Source organism: Pogona vitticeps, chromosome 6 (genome assembly GCF_051106095.1).
Source record: "Pogona vitticeps strain Pit_001003342236 chromosome 6, PviZW2.1, whole genome shotgun sequence".
Lineage (NCBI taxonomy): Eukaryota > Metazoa > Chordata > Lepidosauria > Squamata > Agamidae > Pogona > Pogona vitticeps.
Window position 1 is genome coordinate 56,489,928 of NC_135788.1, and position 13,939 is coordinate 56,503,866.

Below are 13,939 nucleotides of genomic sequence, written 5' to 3' on the forward strand. Positions count from 1 at the left end.
ATGATTTTTTGAATTTTCTCCATTGGAAACCATTGGATGGTCTGTCTAATGGTTTCCAATGGAAAAAACAAAAAATCATCATAAATTAACGAAGTGTCAGAACAACACCAAAATCAGTTTGCATAGGTTTCAGGAGGTGGGCTAACCATTGCAATCATTTAAAACAGCTTCCAAACATTGTAAGACACTTTTACAGGAGCGAAAAGGGAGATCGGGAAGAACTTTAAAAGGCAAACGGAGATCAAAGAGTCCTTTCCCGATCTCCCTTTTCGCTCCTGTAAAAGTGTCTTACAATGTTTGGAAGCTGTTTTAAATGATTGCAATGGCTAGTCCACCTCCTGAAACCTATGCAAACTGATTTTGGTGTTGTTCTGACACTTCGTTAATTTATGATGATTTTTTGTTTTTTCCATTGGAAACCATTAGACAGACCATCCAATGGTTTCCAATGGAGAAAATTCAAAAAATCATCATAAATTAACGAAGTGTCAGAACAACACCAAAATCAGTTTGCATAGGTTTCAGGAGGTGGACTAACCATTGCAATCATTTAAAACAGCGTCCAAACATTGTAAGACACTTTTACAGGAGCGAAAAAGGACTTCACAAAGGCATTGAAATGTATTGAGTCGGCTTCAATACATTCCAATATAGGAAACATTGTTTCACTCAACGATGTTTCCTATGGGGATTTTCACTGAACGATGGCAATCCGTTCCAATTGGAACGGATTAACCGGTTTTCAATGCATTCCTATGAGAAATGGTGTTTCACAGAACGATGTTTCACACAACGTTGATTTTTTTGGAACCAATTAACATCGTTGTGTGAGGCACCACTGTATTTATTTTATTTATATCCCGCCTATCTGGTCGGGCGAGGTCAAGAATCTTTCACTCCAAATACTGTCATTGTGAGGAGGAAAAAATGGATTGGAAGGATGGAACCTCAGAGATCTATACAGTTTTTCAACAGGTTCTGCCCCAAACCACCATGAAATTATATGCAGCACCTTTCTGCATTGAATGAGTTACTGCAGAAACATGCTCCCAAGGCCCAGATCCTCATGCGTCCATAAAATTCTTACATGGTGCTAAAACTGCATTTCTATCAGATTACAGATCCCATCTGTGACCACTGACTAAAGCAAGAAGTTCACAGACTCTTTTGAGCATGGTGCCACAATGGATCATATACTAAAATTTAACTAAAGTAATAAAACTAAAACTAATAATATACGTGTATTACAAAGTCTAATGTATTCTCCCCTCTCAGTCTTCTCTAAAATATGGTTTTCACTCTATAAAAATGCTGACAAACTGTAGATTTCTGTTCAGCCAGAATGATACAATCCCAGATCCATTCTTGTGGAAGAACCACTTCAAGACAAATGACACAGGACAGTGGGGAGCCATGCTTCAGGTCATCCTGCTGCCTTGTGTCTACAGTTATTATGGTTCAGACCATTCACACAGATGGGACCAATGGTATGACAATGGTGTGACAATGGTGTTTGAAAGATCTGATGTTAAAATCACACAGATCCTAATGGTTACATGCTTGGAACTACATTGTCACACCATGGCAATAACATACAGGAAAGGATATGTGAACTGATTGATTTCTTTTGTTTCCTTGCTTATTTCTTGTTGCATATCTCTGCAGTGGTGCAAAAACATAGCTCCATGGCCAGCATTCTAATAGATTTTTAAAAACAAATAAATAACTTGGGCTACATCCCAAAAGTGTAGAAATATACCAGGTCACATTCATGCTCAAAGAATGAACCATGGAAACCACAGGTTTTATACTTCTCTTCACTGCTGGAGTAATGGCCCATGGCCAGAATCCTCTAGGATCCCCATTATTTCATCAGAGGGAACACCCATAATTATGCTGAATCACAAAAACCTTCTGTGCCAATAGACCTAAGAATACAAATCACAGACAGCTCAATTCATAGCACTGCTGTGGGGCAAAAACATGGATGTGAGGCATAAATTCCATTGTTTCAGCTACTGCAGGAGAAAATGCTGTCTTTCAGAAAACAAAAGTATAGATGTGCTGTCCTCCTTTCATGTTAACTCTGTATCCTTGATGGATAACTTTTCCAGTGCAGCCATAAATATTCATGCCAATGGACCAAGGCACAATGGTCAGAAATTTGAGAAATTGACACCAAGGTATATGCTAAGGTATAAAGACATAGAATTTGAACAGGGACCTCTAGAGTTCACCTTAGTTTTGTACTAAATATTACAAAGATCAGCACCAAGTCACAATTCACATTTTGGCCACATTTCCTCCACATATGATTGGACAGTGGGTTCAGGATTACCTTATGTAAAAATTAGGTGGCTCCATGAGGATCCGTGGGTTGGACCCATGTTTTTGTGGCACTGCACAGCCATACACTGAAGGACCCATGATTTCTGTATTGTGGTCTGTAGACATATAGGAGATCTATAAGGTGCAATTTGTTTAAGGAGGATTTTATCTAAAAATCATATGAAATCATGTGCCTCAGATCCATGGTTTCATGCCACTGAAAAGCCATGCACCAATGGATCCATTATTTCTCTGGTGTCGTCTATGGACATCAATGGGGTCTACAATTTGATGGTGCTTTTTGCAAGAATATCCATAAAATTCACATGAAATCATGAGGATACGTCCTTTATTTCATAGTTCCACCTTTCACTTTCTTCCTTTCTGAAGACATATTGAAAAGCAAGAATTCTATTTCCATTTCAACAATAACAAATGACAACGAGAACCTTTTGAGCGAGTCTGCTTGGCAAACAAGAATGGTCAGAAATTTATAAAATGCAGTTTAACCAGCCCCTAGAATATATAGTGAGTGTCCTCTTGTATCTTTTTGCTTAGTATGCAGGTGTCCCAGCCTAGCAATACTGTGAAGGGGTTCACTACCTCCCTCTGGCGGTTCCTCATTTTCAGCGGGAAATAATAACGGCTTAGTCTTTTTAACTTTCAAACTATCAACTTTATTCTCCCCAATATCCACCAGGACTTCACTTGTAGGTATTAACGGTTCCAACTTGGGAAACAAGCCACTGGTATCATTAACATAACTTATCATAGTCCCATGGACTCAATGGGGTTGTGCTCCATGCCATCCCTTGTCCTCCAGTCGCGGGGTGGGGCACTCTTGATCGCACAAATCATCCCACAACATGAGTGTCTCACCCATCCCTTTTCGTCGGGACCCTCAGGAAATGGACAATGGGTTTCTCCCCACTCACGCCGCAGCTCAGCTTCTCTTTGCGCCACTATGACAGTCCACTAGTGGGTCACCACTCTTCTTGGTCTTTCGGTCTCACTCTCCGGGTTAGGTAGGAGTCCTCCCACCTTCAGGCTTGGAAAGTCTCTCAAGAGTCCTTGAGTGTGTACCCTTTCAAACGCCTTATTTCTTTCCTCTCGCTTCTTCCGTTCATATTCCTCCACCGCAGTACTGAACCACACCACCCCTTCCTCGCTTTTATCCTTTTCCCATACCGACACCTCTTGCTCCGCCCACTCCCCTTCTACTAAACAAATCTCCATCTTTCCTGCCTTCTCCTCAGCCTTCAAATCTCCCGCCTTTTCCTCTACAGACCCTGTCATCTCCTGATGTTCCCCTTTTTTCCTCTGTTCCTCCGGCTTGACAGCCAAGGATGGCACACTCTTCGCCTCTGCTCCTTCACAAATACTCACTTTGTTTTGTTCATTGTAAAACAGGTATACATTTTAGAAAATAGGTACATTAGTCTGTATAGTAGAGTGAACACTCCCCCAGCAGCTGGGGGATGTAGCTCAGTGGTAGAGCGCACGCTTCGCATGTGTGAGGTCCCGGGTTCAATCCCCGGCATCTCCAGGTTTTTTTTCTTTTATAATCTCCAACCATTTTTTAAATGCCAAGTCATTCTCTTTCTTGTTCAGACCTTATGAAGTACTTACCCTTGGCTTACGTATTTTTATAACAGTTTGAAACATACTGTTTAGCCAAACAGATGCTCTTTGTTCATGTCAGCGGCATCACAATACAATTAATAAATATATCAGACAGAAAGATAGAAGCAGAAAACTAAATGCATGAAAATGCATAAAAGCACTTTTTGGTTGACTTCTAGAATGTTAAATTTAGTGAAGTTCATGCAGCTTTTTATTGACTTTTAGAATGTATATACAATTAGTAAAAAAATACTTATGTGACTATAAATTTTGGATGTATAATTTGGATTGATAGGCACATCCTACCCCCTCTGAACAAAAAAACAACAGTTGTTGCATTGGCCGGGAATCAAATTCAGGCCTCCTCCGTGGCAGGTGAGAATTCTACCACTGAACCACCAATGCTACTTTACTTTAAAAGTGTATTTTAAAGCCTATTTCTGTGAAGATCTTTTGTGTAATACTGAGTTAAGGTAGATTCTGAATTATAATCTTCTCTGAAATATGGTACCACTGGCAGTGAAATCAATTTTATATGATCTCCACCACTTCTCTGTATTGGAAGAATTCCTAGGGACTCAACATCTAACCTATTCTGTTTTCTTCATTCTTACATTTTGCAATTATATGTAACAGTGAGATACAGCTTGTAACATTGAGATACAGCTTGCAAAGATTTTTATTGTGTATGTTCATGTGTGTGTATGGATAGTCTGTCTTGAAAACTATAATCTGCCCAAACTATAATCTGTGCATCTGTTTTTGCTCTGTTCAGAAGCCACAAGCAAGATTACATAACAATTTGAAAAATACATAAATCGGGACCCACAAAAACACAAGTTCACCCCTTGTTATGCAAAATACGTCATGCATTATTCATGTTCTATGCTGATGTGGTTGAGAAGTGGGGCCACCTGAGAGGTTAAAAAGGCAGAGCCTGAGAGGAGAGTTCAGTGAGAGAGAGAGATCTGAGGTGTGATTAGTCTGAGGAGTGAAGATTTAAATAGAAGATTGATGCTTGATGAACCTGAAGTAAATACAGTGGTGCCTCGCTTAACGAGCGCACCGTTTAACGACAAATCCGCATAGCGACGCGTTTTTTGCGCTCGCTAATGCGATCGCATTGCGATGATTCCAATGCGTGAAAATCGCATTGCGATGATCGGTAAACATTTCGCTTACCGATCTTCGCATTGCGATGTTCTAAAAACAGCTGATCGTGGTTCCAAAATGGCCGCCGGAAGAATAAAATGGTCACCCGTTCCGTTTTCACGCCCTGCTCTCGCTTACCGGGCAGCAATAATGGCGGCTGGATGGGGGAATCTTCGCTTACCGGTGAGTTTTTCCCCACTAGGAACGCATTAAACAGAGTTTAATGCGTTCCTATGGGTTCCCCCCCGCATAGCGATGAATCCGGATAGCGACGTTAATCCTGGAACGGATTAACGGCGCTATGCGGGGCACCACTGTACTTATTAATTATTAAAGAAACATCTGTAATTAATAAATCTGTTTTACGAAAACGTGAAAACTGAATGGACCTTCATCTTTCCTAAGTAAAGTATGTTGATTTAGTGATCAACTGGTGGCAGCGTGTGAAAAGGTGTTTGGTTTGCCTTCATGTGCTCTGTGGTTGGAAGTCAAACATGGGCCATGAGGGGCAAACGTCACAATGAGTAAAGAGACAGAAAATACAGAATTCTTTAATACACTAATCTCTCCTATCCTTTTTTAAAAAGTTATCTCTAGTTGTGTCTTTTCACCATTTGGACAATCTGAAGTCACAGCCATGAAGTGAAAACTGGTTTTCTGGGCCCCTCTATAAGAGTGGACTATAACCCTAACCCTCCCCTGCATGGATTGCTGTCTTGTCGTGGTGAAGGGGCTTGAGTAACTCAGTGGAGCTATGGGCTATGCCATGCAGGGCCACCCAAGACGGACATAGTGGAGAGTTCCAACTAAATGCAATCCATCTGGAGCAGGCAGTGGCAAGCCACTCCAGTATCTTTGCCAAGAAAGCCCCATGACCAGAAACAAAAGGCTAAAAGATATGACGCTGGAAGATGGGACCCTCAGGTTGGAAGGCATCCAACATTCTACTGAGGAAGAGCGGAGGACAAGTACAGGTAGCTCCAGAGCTAATGAAGTGGTTGGGCCAAAGTCAAAAGGACGCTCAGCTGTGGATGTGCCTGGAAGTGAAAGGAAGGTCCAATGCTGCAAAGAAAAATACTGCATAGGAACCTGGAATGTAAGATCTACGAACCTTGGTAAGCTGGATGTGGTCAAACAGGAGATGGCAAGAATAAACATTGACATCCTGGGACGGGATTGGGTGAATTCAATTCAGATGAGTATCATATCTACTATTGTGGGCAAGAATCCCGTAGAAGGAATGGAGTAGCCCTCATAGTCAACAAAAGAGTGGGAAAAGCTGTAATGGGATATAATCTCAAAAATGATAGAATGATGTCAATATGAATCCAAGGCAGACCTTTCAACATCACAATAATCCAAGTTTATGCACCAACCACCAGTGCTGAGGAGACTGAAATTGACCAATTCCCTGAAGACTTACAACAACTTCTAAAACTGACACCAAAGAAAGATGTTCTTCTCATTCTGGGGGATTGGAATGCTAAAGTAAGGAGTCAAGAGATAAAAGGAACAACAGGAAAGTTTGGCCTTGGAGTTCAGAACGAAGCAGGGCAACGGCTAATAGAGTTTTGTCAAGAGAACAAGCTGGTCATCACAAACACTCTTTTCCAACAACACAAGAGGTGACTCTACACATGGAAGTCACCAGATGGGCAATACTGTAATCAGATTGACTATATTCTCTGCAGCCAAAGATGGAGAAGCTCAATACAGTCAGCAAAAAGAAGACCTGGAGCTGATTGTGGCTCTGATCATCAGCTTCTCAAAGCAAAACTCAAGCTTAAACTGAAGAGAGTAGAAAAAACCACTGGGCTAGTTAGGTATAATCTAAACCAAATCCCTTATGAATACACGGTGGAAGTGAAAAACAGATTTAAGGAACTTGATTTGGTGGACAGAGTGCCTGAAGAACTTTGGATAGAGGCTCGTAACATTGTACAGGAGACAGCAACAAAAACCATCCCAAAGAAAAGGAAATGCAAGAAAGCAAAGTGGCTGTCCAACGAGGCCTTACAAATAGCAGAGAAGAGAAGGGAAACAAAATGCAAGGGAGATAGGGAAAGTTACAGAAAATGGAATGCAGACTTCCAAAGAACAGCAAGGAGAGACAAGAGGGCCTTCTTAAATAGATAATGCAAAGAAATACAGTCAACCCTCGACTTACAAACTTAATCCGTTCCGGAAGGAAGTTTGTAAGTCGAAAAGTTCATAAGTCGAATCAGCATTTCCCATAGGAATGCATTGAAAACCAATTAATCCGTTCCAGCTGTTTTTGGTTCTTAGGTCGAGGGGCGGTTTGTAACTCAAAGCCGGTTAATCCGTTCCTACCACTGGGGGCAGAATTTTTTTCCTTTTAACCTAAGATGACAAGTTTAAAAGAAAAGGAAAGAAAAGAGGGAGGGAAGGAGGGAACAGACACCTTTTCAACAGAACACCTTGAAAAGCACCTTTTCAGCCAAAACAAGCACCTTTTGGAGGAAAAGGGGGCAGCAAAGGAGGGAGGGAACACCTTTTAAAAATCCAAAAATCAAAAATTTAAAAAAAGCCAAAAAATAAAAATACAGTCCATACAGCACTGTACCAGGCAATACCAGGCAGTACCAGGCAGTCTGAAGACTGTCTCCAAATCCACTCTCAAAATGCTGGGAAGAGCGAGGAAGCAGACAGGCACCCTCTTCACTGTCCAACGGTTAACTGAACGTTCAAATTTTGCGCTTTCCCCACCTGCCATGTGTTTTTTCGGTTTGTACCTCGAATCTAAGTTTGCAAGTCGAGTCAATATTTTTCTATCAGAGCGGTTTGTAAGTCAAAATGTTTGTAACTAGGGCGGTTTGTAAGTCGAGGGTTGACTGTAGATGAAAATAATAGAAAAGGAAAAACCAGAGATCTGTTTAGGAAAATCAGATATTAAAGGAACATTTTGTGCAAGGATGAACATGATAAAGGACAAAAATGGGAGGGACCTAACAGAAGCGGAAGACATTAAGAAGAGGTGGCAAGAATACACAGAGGAACTATACCAGAAAGATTTGGATATCCTGGACAACCCAGATAGTGTAGTTGCTGACCTAGAACCAGATATCCTGGAGAGTGAAGTCAAGTGGGCCTTAGAAAGCTTGTCTAACAACAAGGCCAGTGGAGGTGATGGTATCCCAGTGGCACTACAGTAATAGGTTAATCTGCACCTGAGCAGAGCAACTTTGGAACCTTCTAGAGCTTAAGCACATGGTGCCGGGACCTCCCACATGCCAACTATAACCCCAACCCCAGAACCGAGTGTCTCAGTTCTGTTTTCTGCCGCCACTACAGCAGCAACGTGAACTGGAGCTTGTGTTATTTCCTCTTTAAATCCAGTTTAAATCATTACCAGAGCTCCTTGTTTTTTTACCTCGGCCTACCTGATCAGTCATCTGTAATCGTGAGTCTGTTCTGAAAGCATAAAACTGTGTTTGTTTGTTCAGAGTTTATGGCCATGTCGGGGCCTTTTAAGCACTGTGCCTCCTGCGATGGCAAAGTCCCTCTTTCTGATGGCCAATCACTCTGCCTTTTCTCCCTTGGCGAAGAACACCAGCCTGCTTCTTGTTCTTTCTGTAAGGCTTTTTCTAAACCGGCATTGAAGCAGAGACTGCAGAGATTGCACTCCCATTTGTGGGAAAAATCTCTTTGCCCGGCTCGTTCTACCGTGGAACCATCGCACACTCCTTTTTCGGGAGTTTCTCCAGCTGCGGTTCATTCCCCCTCTGAGGCTCATAGGTTTGCAAAATCCACATCCTTGGGCTTGAGGTTGACTGCCTCGGCCTTGATGTTGAAGCCTCCATTGGGCTTGATGTTGAAGAAAAACAAGTCCTCTTTGAAAACGGTTAGGCCTTCTGCTCTGCTCTCACTGCCAATGTCACATACCTGGCATGAGATGGTATCTGTGACTGTACTGTCGGGAGATTAGGAAATTCCTCCCTTGGGGACAGAGGTTGCTGTGTCACCACATGTGAGTCTGTCTCTTGAGCTCGATCGAGGTTCAACAGGAGGCTCAAACCAGGCTTGGTTGCTGAGGCACCCCAAAAGAAAAAACAGAAGCCCGACCGCGCTCGACCACCATCAGGAGACTGGAGACATTCTCCCTGGGATGACCCATGGGACTTCTTCTGACCTGAGGGCTTTGACTTTGAGGGTCCTGGGTACCTGATGCCGCATGACCTGGCCTGGTATTTTCAGGATCGACACTGGCCTTCATAATTTGAGGCTTACTCTGCACCTCAATTTCATCCTTATCTGGAGGACTATTATTGTCATCCTGGGGATCGCTGTTCCCCCCTCCATCTCGAAACCAAATACATCTATCTCACCAGTGGGAACCAATATCATCTACCAAAGCACTGCCATCTGATTTAACAGCTCGGGCTCGACAATGTCCTGATACTGTGACTATCCCTTCTCTCTCTCCCGGTCATACTTCGTGCATTCAGGATGATAAGTTCATCAACAACTTGGCCCTGGCCCTTTCAGAGTTTGACACACCTCGGGCCCAAGGATCGTATGCTCAGTCTCCTAAGCGCAACTTCGAGTTTTACACCGAGTCCAGCGCAGATGAGAGCAAAATCAGAGAAGATTCTCCTCTACACATCCCTACACCATCATCGGATGTAGCTGGAAGCCCATCCTCCATCGCCATCGGAGGACTACATGGCATTACTCTGAGTTAATTAAATGTATTGTGGAGGTGTTAGATCTTGCAGTTCTTCAGCCTCCTGTGAAGCACTTGGATAAAGTCTATACAGACATAACGAAGGACCAGATACCCTCGCTCCATTTGGCTTTCACTTCATCTCTTTTGAGCCTTCTTAAAGAACCATGGGACAAACCGTCAACCTCATACCAGATACCCAGGTGGGCCGAGAATTTGTACAAGAAACATGAGACAGACACCGAGTTCCTTTCAAAATATCCCTCACCAAATTCACTGGTGGTCGACACCACACAGACTCAATCCTGTGGTAGATTGTCCTCCACACTGACTGAAGCTCGATATCTTGGGCAGAAGGATGTACTCTTTAGCCACCTTTGTTCTGCGGGTGGCAAACTACATGGTGGCAATGGGTGCATACCATCGGCACCTATGGAATAGTGTCCTCCCTGCATTGCAAGCCACCCCCAAGGATCTTAGAACTCCAAGCCTCTCCCATCATCAAGAGGCCATGTCACTGGCTCATCAAGAACGGATTGCGGCCAGGTGTGTGGTAGATGCTATGTCAAAGCAGTTGACAACAGCTATTTCCCTGCGTTGACATGCCTGGCTGCGCTCAGCAAACATTTCAGACATTGTCAAGGCTAGGATTGAGGACTTACCCTTTGACAAGGTGGTCCTCTTCAACCCTAAGACCAATGAAATTTTGGAAAGCTTGCTTAAGCACCATAAAACAGCTCTCACTTATTCATCGCAAACCCACCCATGGACTGTTCAGCATTGTCCTTATTCCTATCGGCCCTATTCTGATCACCAGAGGTCACAGGCATCTGGATTTCAGGGTCAGTTTCTACAGCAGCCTGTTAGGCAAAGACTTTGTCAGCAGGCCTGCTGACAGGATAGGAAGGCCAAGCAGAACCTTTAACACATTGAACCCACCAGCACCACTTCCCCACTTAATTCGTCTGGCACCATTCCTGCACGCCTGGACAGCTATCATGTCTGACATGTGGGTCATTAGCATTGTGGCCATGGGTTATGCGATTGAATTCCACTCCACACTATGCACAGGCCTGATTAGGAACACAGCTACCTCTCCCGTTTTGTGGCAAGAGGTTGACAAACTACTCTCTAAGGACGCAATCACTCTTGTTCGCAACCCTGATATCGCACAAAGTTTTTTCTCACGCTATTTCATTGCTCCTAAGAAGGATGGAGGACTTCAGTGTGCAGAAGAGGGTATGCTATAGACCAAGGGTCTCCAAACTTTTCAGTATGAGGGCCACATCATATATTTTACACATTTTTGATGGCCGAATGAGCAATTGGGGGCCCCTTCCTCCTCTTCCTATGCCCTGGCCGGATAAAAAGGTGAAGTGGGCCAGATGTGGCCCACGGGCCATAGCTTGGAAACCCCTGGTATAGACCATCCTGACCAGCCATTGGTGTTGTCAACATTCAGGTTGCCCTTTGCTTGGCATCCTTTTTTCTGCTGGCAATGTGGTCACAATATTGTGCAGCAATATGGGGCCATTTCCTGGCTTTTTGAATCGTGGGTACAGAAGCACAATATACCATATTCATAAACTGGAGGGTTTTTTATAGAATTGAATTGATTCTATGCTATCTTATCAGTTCTGTCAGTCTCATGCAAAGTAACACAAGGCATGAATTAATCAGAATTAAAATTCAGCTGTTCAAGAAAATGTACAGCTTTCTATCCCTGTGAAAAGTCATGAATACTCGTAGTATTTTCAGAATTTTTGAACTACAGGCATCAGAAGTCTGCAGGAAACTTCAACCAGGCAATTAACAAGTGTTTTCATATTCTTACAATTTATGAAATCAGACTCTGGCAATCATTTTTGACGTGCGGAGAAGAAAAGGGAAATATGTGAGCAGAGCTAATTTCTGTGGGATTATGGGCCTGGTGAATTTTTTTAGCCGCTGTGCAGAGCTGAATGGAGAGGAACTTTATTATACCCATGCTCCCTTGCAATTCATGCAGAATTTAGGCCTGCCCAATCTTTCCATTATCTTCTCCACAGGATGAAAATGGCTGTCAGTGTCTGAATTCATTATTTGCAAGAACCTAAAAACACCTGTCTGGACTTTGCTTGAAGACTCTAGACGTCTGGCTAGTCCAGAAGTCCAGAGCTCCTGCAGACTTCTTGGGATTGCAGTTCATAAAATTTCATAAAATTTCATGACTAGTAATGGAGAGCAAAGATCCCTTTCATTTGAGCTCAAAGATCAAAAGAGTTGTGCTGTCTTAACAACTATTTTATTTTCAAGATGTTCCATGTTTTTATTTTTCTAATAGCTGTCACATACTATAGCTACATAGTATACTTCAGAATTTGCATCCAGAGACAACAGGAATTTGTTAGTCAGCCTTACATATGCCTATTTTATGTGATATGTGGAAGATGTAGCCCATTGTTTTTCAAGCATCACTCAAGTAGCGAGGTCCATTAATAGATGCTCCACCACAAAAGCCATCTTTTAAAGCTTTTTATTGCCATTGGATTTAATGGGATTTCAAAGGAATGTTTCTCAGCTAGTATATAGGCTAGTGCTATTGCCCCAGTAGTGCTTATAATATCCCTAATGTACTAGTCAAAAAATGATTACACTGAAGAACAGTAGTTATGTTTTCTGGCACGAGTGAGAGTTGTACTGCATTAAAGGTTATGGCTAGCATTTTAAAGTAGTGAAAAATGCTTTTGTACACTCATTCCAATGGAAAAAATGTCAGTTTCTACTGAATGGGGGGGGGAATCCTATTGACAACTTGTAGCATGTCTATTGTGCATCCCTGCATCATGGTTCACCAGAAAATGGCATGGGACTTTTCAGCATACTCTAAGTGGCAGTGCTATGATACAGAGTAGGTGTATTTCTGCAACAAAATATTATGACTGGTGGCCTAAAAAATCTGGTCCTGGTGCATGAGAACCATCCATTGTACTTTTGTAAAAAATACCTCATTGTACTTTTGTAAAAAAAATCACCTCAAAGATAAATCCTTTTGTAAATATGAACAGCATATACATTTGCCACCTTTGACTTCTTTAAATCTTACCACTAATGTTTGAGATTCTGTTTTGGTTGCATAATTTTCCAAACATATAATTAAATGGTTATGCCCTTTTTCCTTTTCCAAAGCAAAAAAAAATATTTTTATGGTATTTGTAGGATATCCATTCTTCAGGGACAGATGATTCATTTGTTCATCATTTGTTCATCATATGTCCTTTTTTGTTTCAATGGAGATTTTTTTTTTTGCCTTTGCTCTGTTCTTTCTTTGGAGCCATGACTGTTCAGCACACCACAGTACACAAACCTTAGGGGCCACAGAATCCACCAAGCATTATTCCTGCACAGAACTCATCACAAAAAGAGAGCATAGAGGGAGGGAGAGAGAGAGAGAAGACAATGGGTGGGTGGGGGGAGCCTTGAGTCTACAGTAGACTCCATTTTAAAACTCCATTTTAAACTCCATTTTAAAGCCTGGCTGCATCAACAGTCACCACAGCCCCTCACGGAATGTTTTCTGATTTTAAAAGAGACAGACCTTGGAGCCACATTTTAAGCACACACATTTTAAAACAAAAGAGAGGTCAAAGTATACAAAACCTAGGAGCCACACAATGCAAAAATAAATAAATAAATTCTACATTTTAAAATTGCAGTCTAATTTTCATAATTCATTTTAATTTAATATTACAGTCTACTTTTCACATTTTAAACCCAATAGGGCACAGAAACATAAGCCCCTCACCTAGCCCTACCCCCCCAAGCTTCATAAAACCCTATACAGTACAGTAAATACTGTACAGTGTGTACTCACCCAGAACAGGCAGTCTCTCTGTTTTAAAAAAAGTAAAAATCCAAAAATCTAAATTTTAAAAAAGCCTAAAAAATACACTCCGTACAGTACAATGCCAGGCAGTACTGTACAGTACCAGGCATTACCAGGCAATCTGAAGACTCTCTCCCTATCCACTCTCCAACCGCTGGGACGAGCGAGGTAGCAGACAAGCAGCCTTTTCACTGGCCAATGGTGAACTGAAAGTTCAAATTTTGCACGTTCCCTGCCTTCCCCATGTTTTTTTTTCCGTAACTCGAAGCTCCGGCCGCAATTCTAAG

The 13,939-nt window shown here is 42.2% G+C and overlaps 1 long non-coding RNA gene and 1 other non-coding gene across 2 annotated transcripts in view; one reads left to right on the forward strand and one right to left on the reverse strand.

Moving 5' to 3' along the window:
• LOC144583526 (uncharacterized) overlaps positions 1-13,939 on the reverse strand; it is a 297,629-nt gene that overhangs the window by 212,329 nt on the left and 71,361 nt on the right. The window lies entirely within an intron of this gene.
• Positions 3,803-3,874, forward strand: TRNAA-CGC (transfer RNA alanine (anticodon CGC)). The gene has a single exon. It is a non-coding gene; the product is annotated as a tRNA-Ala (tRNA).